Raw genomic sequence first — 17093 nt, forward strand, 5'->3', positions numbered from 1 at the left:
GAGGGCCACCCTCTCTACCCACCCCAGAGCTGCCGCCCTGAGCTCTGCCAGCCACACAGGGCTAGCAGCTGCTCTGCACAGACACGTGGGCGGTCACTGGGAGCGCTGCATCAGGTGCAGGGCCACGTGTGTGTGTTTACACCATGCCTCCTCTGAGCCCAGAGAGAGGAGTGCTCCCAACTCATGCCTAGGAAACACCTGCAAACACCTAGGAATGGGCAGGGCTGGGATTACCAGGGAGGGGCCTCGGCCGGTGCCCCAAATAAGGTGCGACAGAGCTAAGGCAAGGGGAGCAGACAGCCCCGAAGCTGCTGGCAGGGGGTGGGGAGGACATCCTCCTGGCCTCCCCAGGGCGCTGCTGCCCCCGTCCTCGGCTAGGCCACAGGAACGGAGCTCACCCCCAAGCACCTTGCCCAGCCGGTCCAGCCCAGCAGTCACTCCCGGGCTCCCCGTTTCCAGCTGCCTCAGCCCCTCTGCCTGCACAACACCCCCACACAGAGGAGCATGTCCAGCCTGATGCAGCTTCTCCCGGGGGAGCCAGGCAGGCAGTGCCGTCCCAGAGACCAGACATCACCAAACTCAACACAGGGACCGCAGAGCAGGCCGCGAGAGCAGGGAGGCCCAGATGGCCCAGGTGCTAGGGGACAATGCCCACTGAGGACTAAGAGTGCTCTAGCCTAGGTGCACTCACGCTCCCCAAGAGCCCACAGCCAGAGTGCCCAGACAGCAGCCACCTCACTTCATCCTATGTGAATGGGAGGGGAGTGGGGTCTAGTGGTTAGAGCAGTGGGGGCTGGGAGCCAGGACTACTGGATTCTCTGTCGCTGACTTGCTGCGTGTCTTTCCACCAGTCCCCTCTTTGTGCCACAGGGACAGCCCCATTCCCCAGCATAAGGATCATCCCCTCCTTCCTGAAGGGACTCCAGCCCCGCAGGGAACTGCTAGTACTGAGACTCTGCACCCATATTCTTCACAAAGATATTATTAGGACATGATTACGACAGTTATGATGTATTTTATGCAAGTCAGCTAGGGCCTGTCTTTCCCCAAGGGGCTGCCCCCAACCCCTGGAATCGTGAGCCTTGGCCCTGCATGGTCTCAAGCTGAGCCCCAAGACCCAGATGCTGAGATCAGCGACCCCTTGAGCATGAGCGGCAGTCCCCATCCCTCCGTGCGAGGCTCCTTCCCACGCAGCTGAGCAGGCAGACGCAGCCAAGACCTGCTCGCGGCCTCCTGTACTGTCTCGCGTATCAAGAACACAGAAACCTCACTGTTCAAACTCAGCAGCTGGTCCTCGGCACATCTCAGAGCTGGGCCAGCAAAGCCAATCCGGCGGCAGCGCTCCCATCACAGCATGGCACACAATGACCCAGGGCCAGCGATTCAGAGAGCAGGAGAGACTGAGGGGGCACGAGCGACGTGGGACCCGTGAACACAAGGCAGGAGGGCAAGACAGACTCTGGGGGCTGAGGCAGCACGGGCTGTGGAAGCCACTGGGTCCAGGGATGGGCTCTCAAGCTGGCTCTGGGGGGACCACACTTGTGGCCCCTTGTCAACAGAGACCCCAGCAACCTGCAGGGAGCTCCAGGCACAGCCAGCATGGGACAACCTCGCTCTGCCACAGCACAACCTGGGCTTCTGCAGGGAGCCCCTGGGGGCAGGAAGGGCCCAAGCAGAAGCAGCTACCTCTGTGCCATCAGCCTCGAGCAAGGCAGCAGCAGGACAGGCTCTGGCAAGGGCTCCTCTTCCAGTACACAGGCACACACCACCTGCCCCCAAGCCTCCGGGGGGAGGCTCCCCAGCTCGCACTTCCCCACCCAGTTAGCAGGAGCAGGGGGGGACAGCGGCAACAGTCACCAGATGTCCCTCCAGGGGACCCCAGGCCCCCATCCTAGCAGCAGAGGAAGCCTGTCATGCCCTGGGCCCAGCACCCTGCTTTGCCACTCATGCTCTGGCCTGGCTCAGCCATCCCAGGGAACCCCTCCCCCTCACTCTCACCCCCCCACCCTGCCAGCTGCCCCCTCCACAGCCCCTGCCCTGCAGCCCACCCCACCTGGCCAGCAGCCACACCACAGCCAAGCTCCTGCAACGCCATCAGAGCCCCACGGGAGGTGGGGAACAGTATTCAACCCATATCACAGCAGCCCATGTGGGAAGAGACCCACCTCTCCAGCCTGCCTCCCCCAAGCCACACTGCTACCTCGTCGGCTCTGCCCCAAGCCCTGGGCGACCGGGGAAGGCCACAACGGGTTGCAGCACAGGGGGAGGGGAAAACCACCCAGAAAGGGATTTGGTGTCCAGATTGCTCAGGGAGGGGGCTGTGGGTGGACAGGGGCAGTTCAAACTCCATAGCTGTGGGGAATGGAGTTTAGAAAAGGGATTGGGGGGGGGGGCAGAGGATTGAGACACCTGAGGAGGTGGGGGCTGCAGAGCCCTCCAATCATGCCACAGCCCGTGCCTACCTCTGCCACCTGCAGCCCACCCTGCAGGCTGCCTAGCTCTCCCCGTGCCCACTCCAGCCCTTCAGTGGCACTGCTGGGGGAGGGAGATCACAGCCCTTGTCCTGCTCAACCCATCCCTACTCCTGGCTCCGCTTCCCCGCCCCACCCAACCTGTGGGTCACTGCCCCTCCCCATGCTGGGAAGTATTCCAGGGCCAAGCCAAGGGACTGTTCACCCTGGCCAGCCGGGTGAGGCTCCCAGCCTGTAGTCCCAGCTAGACACGGTTTCAGACACAGCTCTCATACTCCCCAAAGATGCTTCTTTCTGCTTCCTGTTTAATACTCTCCAGGGGCTTCCCAGCCACCCAACCCCAGCTGTCTGGAGAGCATAGCAGCCGTGCAATGGAAAGGCCCAGCTCTGTCCACATAGGAAGGGTTGAGACACACATAGGAAGGGTTGAGCCACACGTAGGGGAGGCTCCTCCTTCACCCCACTCCAAGGTACTGCACCTTTCAGACAGGAGGAATCTCAGTGCCGCCACCAAGGAGGCCCAGGTGGTCCCTGTGTATGGACACCAGGGAATTCAAAGGGGCTGTGAGCTCCACAGGTGATGCCTTGGGGCTTCGCATATAGCCCCCGTGGGGAGAGAAAACCCACCCTCCAGCTTCCCATGTCCCAGCCAGGAGCCAGAGATCAGCGCTAGGCCCCATCCCCTCCCAGAGCTGGGAACAGAACACAGGAGTCCTGGGTCCAAGCCCCCCAACTCCCACTGAAACCACCAAACCCCACCACTCCCCTCCATAATGTCACTAGTTCATTCAAGCCCTGACCACACCCAGATTTCATGCTCGCTGTTCAGTCCCACTCGCTGTTCTGTGTGGATCCAACCTGTGTTATGTACGTCCCATCACTGAGCAGCCACCCTGTCTGACACATGCAGCAAGAGGCCAGCAGCCAGGCTATTCCAAAGGGTCCCATGGCTCTCACCTTCCCCAGACATAGAGGGCTGCACTCCTGCCCCCAACGCTGGCACACCCTGCCCTCGAATTCTGTCTGGGGGAGGCCAGGCTGCGAAGCTCCGGCTCTCTGGGCAACAGAGCTGCCCAGTCCTTGTGGAGGGAAACAGGATTGTGGGAGGCAGGGACAGGGGCTCCAGCTGCAGGCAACACAAACAGCAGCATCCTCCAGGGAGCTGCCCTGGAACCAATGCCACAGGCCCCCCAAAGACAGCCAATGCAAAGCCTGGAGAAGCAGCACAGCCCGGGGCAGAAGGCGGGACTGGGAGGCAAGGCTCCCAGGTACTGTCCCAGCTCTTGGATCCTGCCCCAGTCCCTGGGCTAATGCCCTCTAGGCACCAGTCCTGGGGAAGGAAGTGCCCAGTGCACGGTGGGGCCTGGACCAGAGGCTGTGCAATGCTGGACTTGGTGGCAAGGGCTTGGTTGCCACTCGGTTGGGCGAGCGAGTTTCATCCCCTCCGCGGGTGGTTGTCTCTGTCTAGGGCACGAGCTAGTGGTCATGGCAAAGGCAGAGGCTCCCCCAACTCTGCTGTCCAGTTTCACCACAACTCGTGCTCCAGGGAGCGTCTGGACTCCAACGACAACCCATCAACATTAACTACTGCACTGTCCTCTCAAACCAGTGGCAATTGCTCCCACAGAGCAGCCGCGCCAGGGGCGAGCAGGCCCCCCCCCCAAAGTATCCAGTCATCTCTACACAAGTGGCACAATGGAGATAACACCCCTCTCCAAGACTAGACCTACAACCATGGCCTAGGAGCCAACACAACTCCCTCCACTGCCCAGTCCCCAGTCCTTCCCAGCGGCCTCTTGGCAGCACATGGGAGACTTGGGGCCGTGGAGAAAGGAGCACACTGCTTAGCAGAGTGGATGGTGCAGACAGGGCAAAGCCCGTCCCATGGCTTTGCCCAAAGCCCTCCAACCCCAACAGGCAAAGGCCGGATTTCCCCGGAGCTGCACCTTCCTCCTCCCAGCAGAAGGTCCCTGGTGGACAGTCATCCATCGTAGTCCCCAGCACATCAGCCGTACTAATAGCCAGCTCCCAGAGCGTCTCCAGCCTAGCACCTGCTGAGGGGTGGCTATACAGACCGCACAGTGAGCTCAGGGCTGGGGGGGGTTGCAGTCTCATGGCCTGGTACTGAGCTGGCACAGGCCTCCTCCCGGCCCCACCAGCCTGCCCTCCACACCTGTGCCCACCAACACCTCAGAGGCACTGAGGTGTCCAGCAGGTGCCTCGGATTTCCGCTGGCCGAGGGGTGTTTGGCGTTCAACTCATCACCGCTCCCAGGACACACTTTTCCCAGCCACAAGCTGGGTTGTTCCCCGGAGGAATCTGCCTCCCCCACAAGTCACTCCTCAAGGGTCCCAGCCAGGCCGAGACTGAACCCCAGCAGGGACTCCTGGGCCCTGGCTTGGGACACACAATGGCTGCCCCGAGAACACCCAGATCGACAGCAGGAGGTGGGCCAGGAATTCAGCCAGGCCCCAGGCCCTCACTCTCCCTGCACTGGAGCAGCCATGGCACAGCCTGTACCCCCCGCACAGCACAACCTGGCCGGTGCAGAGCGCCCCAGGAGCAGGGGGAGGGCACCTTTCCTGGCAGCGGGTCCCTAGCTGAGCTGGGCCCTTGGCTGTACTCTGCAGAATCACCCAGGGGCTGCAGGGCCTGGGTTACGCTGCACGACACATAGTCCCTCTGGAAAGGCAACCAGCACGCCCTCCCCCACCCACGAGGCAGAAATCCTTCCACCGTTTTACAGTGGGGGGGGGGGGGGGAATCTGACACCCCCCCCCAGCTCCACTGCCCTCACCCCCACCGGTCGGAGCCATGGCTAACCGGTGGCCATAGCACCCCCAGGACTCAGTAACGGAGGCTGAGCTGCCTTCGGACTGGTGCGTGAATGGGGGTGAAGCTTCTCTGCACCATGCAGGCAGCCCTGCATTGGACAGGGCCCTGGAAGTGTGGGCCTCAGACAACCCCCACGGGGAGGGTCCGCTCCCTTGCTCACCCACCCCACAGCTCAGCCCCACGCACCACAAAGGGCGTTTCGACCTGCCAATGGGTGCCGCGCGTCCGGCTCCAAACTGAACAAAGCAACAACCCCATGACCTGCGATCCACCCTGCAATAGCCTCAGGCCAGCTTCCAATGGCCCCACAGCAGATAACCCCTGCCACCCACACTCCCCATAAAGCAGCAAGTGTCATTCCTAAAATGTCCCCCAACATCCCCATATCCCAGGGGACACCAACATCCTGAGCCCTCCAACCCATAACCCAGGGCATCCCCCACACATTGAGAGGGCATCCCCCACACATGCACCCTCATCCTGAGTACCCCGCCTCCACATCCAGGGAGAGCCCCATCCCAGGAGGAACCCAAGCAGCAGAACAGGTGTTGGGATGGGGGGGTGGGGAAGAGGAGAATTACCCAGGGCACTCTGGCATCTATTGCTCGCTCAGGGGGACTAGAGTTCCCCAAGAACCAGGCCAGGATTCCGGGGGGAATCAGGTTTTGACAGGGAGGGATTAGGGAGATTCCAGGCAGAGTTGGGGGCTAGGAGCAGTCAGGGGAGTCCCAGGGGCCCAATAACTGCCTTTTTCCCCAGGGAAGTTCAGGGGGGCAGGGGGTTGGCAGATTTGTGGGGGTTTCAGGAGGGTCAGGGGTTCCCTGGGGAACAGGGAGGTCCCTAGGGGGCCAGTATCTGCTTCTCACCCCAGCGGAATTCGGAGGCCAGGGGTGTTGGAGGTTTGGGGGCGTTCCAGGGGACTAGGGTGGTTGCTGGGGAGGAGGACGGGGCATGCGTACCTGCCTCTCACCCCAGGAGAATTCAGGCGGGCCCAAGGGGTTTGGGGGAAGAGGATTGAGGGGCCCCAGGGGGCAGGGTGGCCAGTACCTGCCCCTCACCCTGGGAGAATTCAGGGGACCCAGTGGGTATGTGGGGGTGGAGGATTGGGGGTCCCAGGGGGCCAATACATGCCTCTCGTCCCAGGTGAGTTCAGGAGAGCCCAGGTGGGTTGAAGAGGGGGGGGGGGCCCCAGGGAAGTTCAGGGGGGCCAATACCTGCCTCTCACCCCAAGGGAGTTCAGGGGGACCCAGGAGGTCAGGGGGCAGAGGAATGGGGAGGCCCCCCGTGTGGGAGGGCCCAGGGGGGTTGGGTGCAGATGATTGGGAGGGCAGGGAGTTAAGGGAAGCTAAAGGGAGCCCAGGGGAGTTGGAGACAGAGAACTGGGGGGGGGGGGTCCCGGGAGGCAAGGTGGTCAATACTTACCTCTCGTCTCGGGGGGAGCACAGGGGGTTTGGGTGGCAGAGGATTGGGGGGGGGTTGGGGATCCCAGGGGGCAGGGAATTGGGGGGGGGTCCCGGGGGCAAGGTGGCCAATATCAGCCTCTCACCTTGGGGGAGTTTGGGGGGACAGAGGACTGGGGGGATCCCAGAGGATTGGGGCAGAGTACTAGGGGGCAGCAGGGGGAGTTTAGGGGCAGAGGACTGGGGTGTACCAGGGGGTTGGGGGCCAAGGACGGGGGGGGGAGCCTGGGGGGTTGGCGGCAGGGAACTGGGGGGGGAGTCAGGGGAGTTCAGGGGCCTTGGGGGGTTGGGGACAGAGGGGGGCCCAGGGGATTAGGACTAGGGGCCCTGGAGGAGTTCAGGGAGCCTAGGGGGTTGGGGGTGGAAGACTGAGGGTCCTGGGGGGCATAGGGGAGTTGGGGGTGGAGGACTAGGGGTCCCAGGGGAGTTCGGGAAGCGTAGAGGGGTTGGGGGCAGAGAACTGGGGGGGCAGGAGAGTTCAGGGGCCTAGGGAGGTTGGGGGAAGAGGACTGGGGGGTCTGTGGGTGTTCAGGGGGCCTAGGGAATGGAGGACTGGGGTGGGGCAGGAGTGTTCGGGGGACCTAGGGGGGGTTGGGGCGGAGAACTGGGGCAGGGTGGGGGAGTTCAGGGGACTTAGGAACGGAGGACTGGGGGGGCCCGGGGGAGTTCGGGGGGCCTAGGGGCGGAGGACTGGGGGACAGGAGAGTTCGAGGAGCCTAGGGGGGTTGGAGGCGGAGGACTGGGGGGACACGGGGGAGTTCGGGGGGCCTAGGGGGCGCAGAACTGGGGGACAGGAGAGTTCGGGGGGCTGGGGGGGCCGAGGGGGTTCAGGAGGCCTAGGGGGGTTGGGGGCAGAAGAGCTGGGGGGGCCCGAGGGGGTTTAGAGTAGCCGCGGGGTCAGTACCTGCCTCTCGCCCCGATTCTTCCGCCGCACACACTCAGACACAAAGACTCAGCGGTAACCCCACCCCTCGACCGCACTGACAGCGCCGGCAACCAATTGGCGCCTCCGCCGCCCAGGGGGCGGGGCGAGCGGCGCGGCCCCGGCGCCACGTGCGGAAGCGGAGCCTGGTCCCTGTCCACGTGAGGGGCGTGGAGAGAACGCGGAGACATGTGCGGGGGCGGGACTCGGGGCAGAGTGGGCGGGGCCTCTTGGTCACACCCAGCGTGGGGACCCGGACCCTGAGGGCGGCGCTGGGGGCCGCCAGGACTTCCGCAGCACCTGTCCTCCCGCCCCCCGGCATCCCCCAGCGGTCTCCCGTTTGGCCGTCCAGCTGGGCTGCCAGCCCCACCCCAACAGTCCCCCCTCAGCAACCCCCAACTTGGGCTGCCGGCCCTGCCCCCCACCAGCCTGGGCTGTTGGCTCTGTCCCCGTCCCCCAATAGACCCCCTCTCCTGCCCCCCAGCAACCCTCCAAACCTGAGCTAGTGACCCTGTCCCCTAGCAGCCCTCCAATCTGGGCTACTAGCCCTGCCCACAGTAGCCACCTCCTGCTCCCCAGTGGTAAGCCACTCCTGACCCTGCCTCCCCAAAAAGTGATGGAACCCCATCTCTACTAGAAAAACCTTCCCCCCTCAACACCCTCAGCAGTGACGCATCCTAAGGGCTAGTCTATGCTGGGAGCGCTGGGAGACCACCTCCTGAGCAAGGAAGTTGCAGCGCTGAAAATGCCAGTGTAGACAAGCCATAAGCCAGTATCACCGAGCTCAAGAGTTCAAAAATCATGAATCAGGTCCCACAAATCATGAGGCTGGCTTAAAAATTTAGAGATTTTTTTCACCAGTAATTCACACGTGGCCTGGTTCTTTGCTTTCTGAGCATTAGTGCCATGATCATGTGACATTTTCCAGCTTCTCCAGAATCAGGGATGCAGGATACTTTTCTTTTCAATGAGGTTCTGCTGTGATCCCCTGACTCTTGGAGTTGAGGCTGCGTGAGCTACACCAAGAACTGCTCGAGTCTCTAAAGAATTAGCAAGACTCCCCCCGCCCCCTTCCATCAGGGACCCATCCGCAAACCCCAACTCCAAACGTATACATCTAGGAACAAAGAATATCAGCCAAACCTACAGGATGCGGGAGCCTATTCTGGGAAGCAGTGATTCTGAAAGAAATTTGGGGGTGATGGTGGAGAATCAGCTGAACGTGAGCTCCCAGTGTGATATTGTGGCCAAAAGAGCTAACGGCCCTGGGATGCGTAAACAGGGGACTCAAGTAGGAGCAGAGAGGTGATTTTACCTCTATATTTGGCACTGGTCCAATCACTGCTGGAATCCTGGGTCCAGTTCTGGTGCCCGCAATTCAAGAAGCATGTTGATAAATCAGAGTGGGGTCAGGGAAGAGTCATGAGAACGATTAAAGGATTAGAAAACCTGCCTTAGAGTGAGAGACTCAAAGAGCTCAACCTTGACAAAGAGACTTGATTTCAGGGGTGACTTGATCACAGTCTCAGTACCTAGCTGGGGAACAAATATTTAATAACAGGCTCTTCAGTCTAGCAGCAAAAGGTCTAACACGGTCCAATGGAAGCTGGAGTTAGACAAGTTCAGGCTGGAAATAAGGCCTAATTTTTTCCTGATGAGGGTATTTAACCGTTGGAAAAGGTTGCCAAGGGTCATGGTGGATTCTCCATCAGCAGCAACAAATCAAGGTTGAAGGACAAGATTTTTTCTAAAGCTCTGCTCCAGGAATTCTTGTGGGGCAGTTCTCAGGCCCGTGCTCTCAGGGGGTCGGACTGGATCAGAAAGGTCACATCCAGCCTTACAATAAGAACATAAGAATGGCCATACTGGGTCAGACCAAAGGTCCATCAAGCCCAGTATCCTGTCCTCTGACAGTGGCCTATGGCAGGTGCCCCAAAGGGAATGAACAGACAGGTTATCATCAAGTGATCCATGCCCTGTCACCCAATCCCAGCTTCTGGCAAACAGAGGCTAGGGACATCATTCCCGCCCATCCTAGCTAATAGCCATTGATGGCCCTATCTTCCATGAACCTAGCTAGCTCCCTTTTGAACCCCGTGATAGTATTGGTCTTCACAACACTCTTTGGCAAGGAGTACCTGAGGTTGCGTTGTGTGGAAAAAATACTTCGTTGTGTTTGTTTTAAACCTGCTACCTATTAATTTCATTTGGTGGCCTCTTGTTCTTGTATTATGACTCAAAGACTCATAGATATTAAGGTCAGAAGGGACCATTATGATCATCTAGCCTGACCTCCTGCACAATGCAGGCCACAGAATCTCACCCACCCACTCCTGCAATAAACCTCTCACCTATGTCTGAGCTGTTGAAGTACTCAAATCATGGTTTAAAGACTTCTAGGTGCAGAGAATCCTCCAGCAAGTGACCCGTGCCCCATGCAACAAAGGAAGGTGAAAAACCACCAGGGCCTCTTCCAATCTGCCCTGGAGGAAAATTCCTTCCCGACCCCAAATATGGCGATCAGCTGAACCCTGAGCATGTGGGCAAGATTCACCAGCCAGATACCCAGGAAAGAATTCTCTGTAGTAACTCATATCCCACCCCATCTAACATCCCATCACAGGCCATTGGGCCTATTTACCATGAATAGTTAAAGATCAATTAATTGCCAAAATCATGTTAACCCATCATACCATCTCCTCCATAAACTTATCGAGTTTAATCTTGAAGCCAGATAGGTCTTTTGCCCCCACTGCTTCCCTTGGAAGGCTATTCCAGAACTTCACTCCTCTGATGGTTAGAAACCTTCATCTAATTTCAAGTCTAAACTTCCCGACGGCCAGTTTATATCCATTTGTTCTTGTGTCCACATTGGTACTGAGCTGAAAGAATTCCTCTCCCCCCCCGGTATTTATCCCTCTGATATATTTATAGAGAGCAATCATATCTCCCCTCAGCCTTCTTTTGGTTAGGCTAAACAAGCCAAGATCCTTGAGTCTCCTTTCATAAGACAGGTTTTCCATTCCTCGGATCATCCTAGTAGCCCTTCTCTGTACCTGTTCCAGTTTGAATTCATCCTTCTTAAACATGGGAGACCAGAACTGCACACAGTATTCCAGATGAGGTCTCACCAGTGCCTTGTATAACGGTACTAACACCTCCTTATCTCTACTGGAAATACCTCGCCCGATGCATCCCAAGACCGCATTAGCTTTTTTCACGGCCATATCACATTGGCGGCTCATAGTCATCCTGTGGTCAACCAATACTCCAAGGTCCTTCTCCTCCTCCATTACTTCTAATTGATGCGTCCCCAGCTTATAACTAAAATTCTTGTTATTAATCCCTAAATGCATGACCTTACACTTCTCACTATTACATTTCATCCTATTACTATTACTCCAGTTTACAAGGTCATCCAGATCCTCCTGTATGATATCCCGGTCCTTCTCTAAATTGGCAATACCTCCCAGCTTTGTATCATCCGAAAACTTTATTGGCACATTCCTGCTTTTTGTGCCGAGGTCAGTAATAAAAAGATTAAATAAAATTGATCCCAAAACCAATCCCTGAGGAACTCCACTGGTAACCTCCCTCCAGCCTGACAGTTCACCTTTCAGTATGACCCGCTGTAATCTCCCCTTTAACCAGTTCCTTATCCACCTTTCAATGTTCATATTGATCCCCATCTTTCCCAATTTAACTAATAATTCCCCATGTGGTACCGTATCAAACGCCTTACTGAAATCTAGGTAAATTAGGTCCACTGCGTTTCCTTTGTCTAAAAAATCTGTTACTTTCTCAAAGAAGGAGATCAGGTTGGTTTGGCACGATCTACCTTTTGTAAAACCATGTTGTATTTTGTCCCATTTACCATTGACCTCAATGTCCTTAACTACTTTCTCCTTCAAAATTTTTTCCAGGACCTTGCATACTACAGATGTCAAAATAACAGGCCTGTAGTTACCCGGATCACATTTTTTTCCCTTTCTTAAAAATAGGAACTATGTTAGCAATTCTCCAGTCATACGGTACAACCCCTGAGTTTACAGATTCATTAAAAATTCTTGCTAATGGGCTTGCAATTTCATGTGCCAATTCCTTTAATATTCTTGGATGAAAATTATCTGGGCCCCCTGATTTAGTCCCATTAAGCTGTTCAAGTTTGGCTTCTACCTCAGATATGGTAATATCTACCTCCATATCCTCATTCCCATTTGTCATGCTACCATTATCCCTAAGCTCCTCATTAAAGACTGAGGCAAAGTATTTGTTTAGATATTGGGCCATACCTAGATTATCCTTCACCTCCACCCCATCCTCAGTGTTTAGCAGTCCCACTTCTTCTTTCTTTGTTTTCTTCTTATATGGCTATAGAACCTTTTACTATTGGTTTTAATTCCCTTTGCAAGGTCCAACTCTACTTGACTTTTAGCCTTTCTCACTCATTTCTGACCTCAATAAGATAGCTTTCCTTGCTGATCCCTCCCATCTTCCACTCCCTGTAGGCTTTCTGCTTTTTCTTAATCACCTCTCTGAGATGCTTGCTCATCCAGCTTGGTCTGCAACTCCTGCCGATGAATTTTTTCCCCTTTCTTGGGATGCAGGCTTCCGATAGCTTCTACAGCTATGACTTGAAGCAACACTTCCTTATTTACTTTCTCTATACCACTCATGATTTTATAGACCTCTATCATATCCTCCCTTAGTTGCCTCTTTTCCAAGCTGAAAAGTCCCAGTCTTATTAATCTCTCCTCATACGGAAGCTGTTCTATACCCCTAATCATTTTTGTTGCCCTTTTCTGAACCTTTTCCAATTCCAAAATATCTTTTTTGAGATGGGGCGACCCCATCTGCACGCAGTATTCAAGGTGTGGGCATACCATGGATTTATATAGAGGCAATATGATATTTTCTGTCTTATTATCTATCTCTTTCTTAATGATTCCCAACATTCTGTTTGCTTTTTTTGACTGCCGCTGCACATTGAGTGGATATTTTCAGAGAACCATCCACAATGACTCCAAGATCTCTTTGAGTGGTAACAGCTAAATTGGACCCCATCACTGTATATATATAGTTAGGATTATGTTTTCCAATGTGCATTACTTTGCATTTATCAACATTAAATTTCATCTGCCATTTTGTTGCTCAGTCACACAGTTTTGAGAGATCCTTTTGTAGCTCTTCACAGTCTGCCTGGGACATCACTATCTTGAGTAGTTTTGTATCATCTGCAAATTTTGCCACCTAACTGTTTATGCCTTTTTCCATATCGTTTATGAATATGTTAAATAGGACTGGGTCCAGTACAGACCCCTGGGGGACACCACTAGTTACCTTTCTCCATTCTGAAAACTGACCATTTATTGCTACCCTTTGTTTCCTATCTTTTAACCAGTTACCAATCTATGAGAGCACCTTCTCTCTTATCCCATGACTGCTTATTTTGCTTAAGAGCCTTTGGTGAGGGACCTTGTCAAGGCTTTCTGAAAATCTAAATACACTATATCTGTTGGATCTCCTTTGTCTGCCCGCTTGTTTACCCCCTCAAAGAATTCTAGTAGATTGGTGAGGCATGCTTTCCCTTTACAAAAACCACGTTGGCTATTTCCCAACAAATTATGTTCATCTATGTGTCTGACAACTTTGTTCTTTAGAATAGTTTCAACCAATTTGCCCAGTACTGAAGTGAGGCTTACTGGCCTGTAGTTGCCGGGATCACCTCTGGAGCCCGTTTTAAAAATTGGCATTACATTAACTATCCCCCAGTCATTTGGTAGAGTAGCTGATTTAAATGAGAGGTTGGAGACGACAGTTAGTAGTCCTACAATTTCACATTTGAGGTCCTTCAGAACTCTTGGGTGATACCATCAGGTCCTGGAGACTTATTACTGTTTAGTTTAATCAATTTGTTCCAAAACCTCCTCTTCTCTGAACCCCACCCCAACAGGGACCCATTGCAAGGCAAGGGCTGCATCCAAGGTGTGAGAACCCCACGTTTAGCAACAGGGAAGCTCTGCGCCCTGAGATGAAGGGGAACATGAGGGTTGTGCAGTTCAGCTCTAGAAGACCAGGAAATGGCAGCATGTAGGCTGCCTGGCTAACCTCACTACTGCCCTGGGGCCAGGGTTGGGCCCTTCCGTCTCCAGCTCCCCGGCGCAGCATTACAGCACAGGTTTCTCCACCTCGTAGCTCAGCCAGGGAACGGCCTCGCCAGCGCTGGGTAGCACAGCCCCGCTCCCAGCTGATGGGAAGTGCCAAGCCGACAGTGAACCGGGGAGCCTTGACTCGGCCCCTTGTACAGCCCTGTGCTTCGGCACAGCTGCTTATTGAGAGCAGAGCCCTGGGGAGCCTAAGGCCCTGGCTTGCACCCCCAGCAGTGAGCACAGGCCCGCGATCCTTGTCTCCTCTGGAGCCTGCTTCTGTCCTCCACCACGTGCCCCGGCTTCTGCCCCCTCCCGCTCATTCACCCCCAGCTCCTGCTCCTCTGCCCTATCCACCCCCAGCTCCTTCCCTCTCCCCTTCTGCCATATCCATCCGCCAGCTCCTGCCCCCTTTCCCTCCGCACTTCCTCTGTCCTATCCAATCCACCAATTACCCTCTGAATACCACCTCCTCCCATTCAGAGGCGGGTCTAGATATAGGCAAACTAGCTAGCTGCCTGGGACAACAGATAGTTGGGAGAAGGGGGAGGGAGAGAGAGAGAGAGAGAGAGGTTGCCCCCCTTAGGAAGCCACCTGGTGTGCTGAGCCTGGGCACCCTTTTTACGTGTCTTGGTGAGCGAGGCTATTAAGCCTCCTTCAGCGCACACAGGCAGGGCCACACCCAACTGCAGAACAAAACAGACACCGAGATCAGTTCCAGGAAGGCTCAGGTTAAGGGACTTGCCCCAGCCCTCAGGTATCCACCTCCCCTGGAGGTGCAGACCCAAAGGTATATTATGAAATCCTCAATGTAGAGGAAGGTATGCACAGCCTCTTATTCCCCCCCACCCCCGATTATGAATTGCACAAACTGGGTCACATTATAAATGAGAAATAAATTTAACAACTACAAAAGGTAGATTTTAAAGTGGTTAAAGAGATTACTAAGCAAACAAAACACACAAGCTAAGCTTGTTTCACTAAAGAAATTGGTTACAGATAGTCATTTCTGACCCTGGATAGTGTTGCTGGCAGATTACACAAAGTCTTAAAAGGCAGCTGCACTGGCCTGCAGCTGGAGACTTCAGATATTTCCACTCACAGACTGGACGCCCTCTCAGCCTGGGTTCAACCCTTCTCCCCCACAGTTCAGTTCTTGCTTCCAGGTGTTTTTCAGTGTCTCTTTGGGGGGGGGAGACAGGAGAACCCCCACTGATGTCATGCCCCTACTGTATATAGCTCTTGTATCAGGGGGTAGCAGTGTTAGTCTGTATCCACAAAAATGAGGAGTCTGGTGGCATTTTAAAGACTAAACAGATTTATTTGGGCACAAGCTTTCATGGGTAAAAAAACCACTTTTTCAGATGCATGGAGTGAAAATTACAGATGCAGGCATTATTATACTGACACTTGAAGAGAAGAGAGTTACCTAACAAGTGGAGAACCAGTGTTGGCAGGGCCAATTCAATCAGGGTGGATGTAGTCCACTCCCAATAATTGATGAGGTGGTGTCAATGCTAGGAGAGGGAAAGTTGCTTTTGTGGTGAGCCAGCCACTCCTACTCCCTATTCAAACCCAAATTAATGGCATTAAATTTGCAAATAAATTTTAGTTCTGCAGTTTCTCTTTCAAGTCTGTTTTTGAAGTTTTTTGTTCAAGTATGGCTACTTTTAAATGGGTTATAGAATGTCCAGGGAGATTGAAGCGTTCTCCCACTGGCTTGTGTGTGTTATTAACCTGGGGAAGTGAGGAGACAGACTGACAGAGCAAGACAGGTACCCAGAAGTCACCTACTACAGGACAGGCCCAACAAGGAAAACAACAGAACACCACTGGTCATCACGTACAGCCCCCAGCTAAAACCTCTCCAGCACATCAACGATCTACAACCTATCCTGGAAAACGATCCCTCGCTCTCACAGACCTCGGGAGTCAGGCCAGTCCTCGCTTACAGACAGCCCCCCAACCTGAAGCAGATACTCACCAGCAACTACACACCACACCACAGAAACACTAACCCAGGAACCTATCCCTGTAACAAACCTCGTTGCCTACTCTGTCCCCATATCTACTCTAGCGACACCATCAAAGGACCCAGCCACATCATCAGACGCTCGTTCACCTGCACATCTACTAATGTGATATATGTTAGCAATGCCCCTCTGCCATGTACATTGGCCAAACTGGACAGTCTCTACGTAAAAGGATAAATGGACACAAACTGGACATCAGGAATGGTAACATACAAAAGCCAGAAGAACACTTCAATCTCCCTGGACACTCAATAGATTTAAAAGTAGCCATTCTTAAAAAAATAAAATAAAATAAAAAAAATTCCAAAACAGACTTCAAAGAGAAACTGCTGAGCTACAATTCATTTGCAAACTTAACACCATCAATTTGGGCTTGAATAGGGACTGGGAGTGGGTTGGCTCACTACAAAACCAATTTTCCTTCTTTTGGGATTGACATCTCCTCATCAATTATTGGGAGTGGACCACATCCACCCTGACTGAATTGGCCTTCACCATTGGTTCTCCACTTGTAAGGTAACTCTCTTCTCTTCATATGCCAATATATATTTATGCCCGTTTCTGTAATTTTCACTCCATGCATCTGAAGAAGTGGGTTTTTTACCCACGAAAGCTTACGCCCAAATAAATCTGTTAGTCTTTAAGGTGCACCAGACTCCTCGTTATTTTTGTGGATACAGACTAACAGGGCTACCACTATGATACTAAAAGACAAAAGGATTGCTGCCATACGTAAACCCTATTTAAGGCCAGGGAGTAAGATCATCATGGTTTATTCTTCACTGAATCCCTGCCCAGGATGACTGCTGGAAACATCTAAGAAACAAAGATGAAAGGGGGGGGTGGGGGAGAAGAGCTGAGCCCAGGCTAGAAAAGGTGTCTGGCCTGTGAAAGAAATGCCTAAAAACAACAACATTGAGGGTGAGAAATTACTACTTGCAACCAGTTTTAGTGTATTAGGCTTAGTTTGTGTGTTTGTTTCAGTAATCTGCTTTGATCTCTTTGCTATCCCTTATAATCACTTAAAATCTCTCTTTTGTAGATAATAAACTTGTTTTTGTTTTCTCTAAAACCAGTTTGTGGAATTCATAACGGGGGGCAAAACGCTGTGCGGATCCTCTGCACTGAGGGGCGTGGCAAATTTCATGATGTACAGGTTTCTGTGCAGTGCAAGACAATACAATTTGGGGTTTGCACCCCAGAGGGGGTGTGCACTTAAGTGCTGG

This window comes from Natator depressus, chromosome 23 (genome assembly GCF_965152275.1).
Source record: "Natator depressus isolate rNatDep1 chromosome 23, rNatDep2.hap1, whole genome shotgun sequence".
In the NCBI taxonomy this organism is placed as follows: Eukaryota; Metazoa; Chordata; order Testudines; family Cheloniidae; genus Natator; species Natator depressus.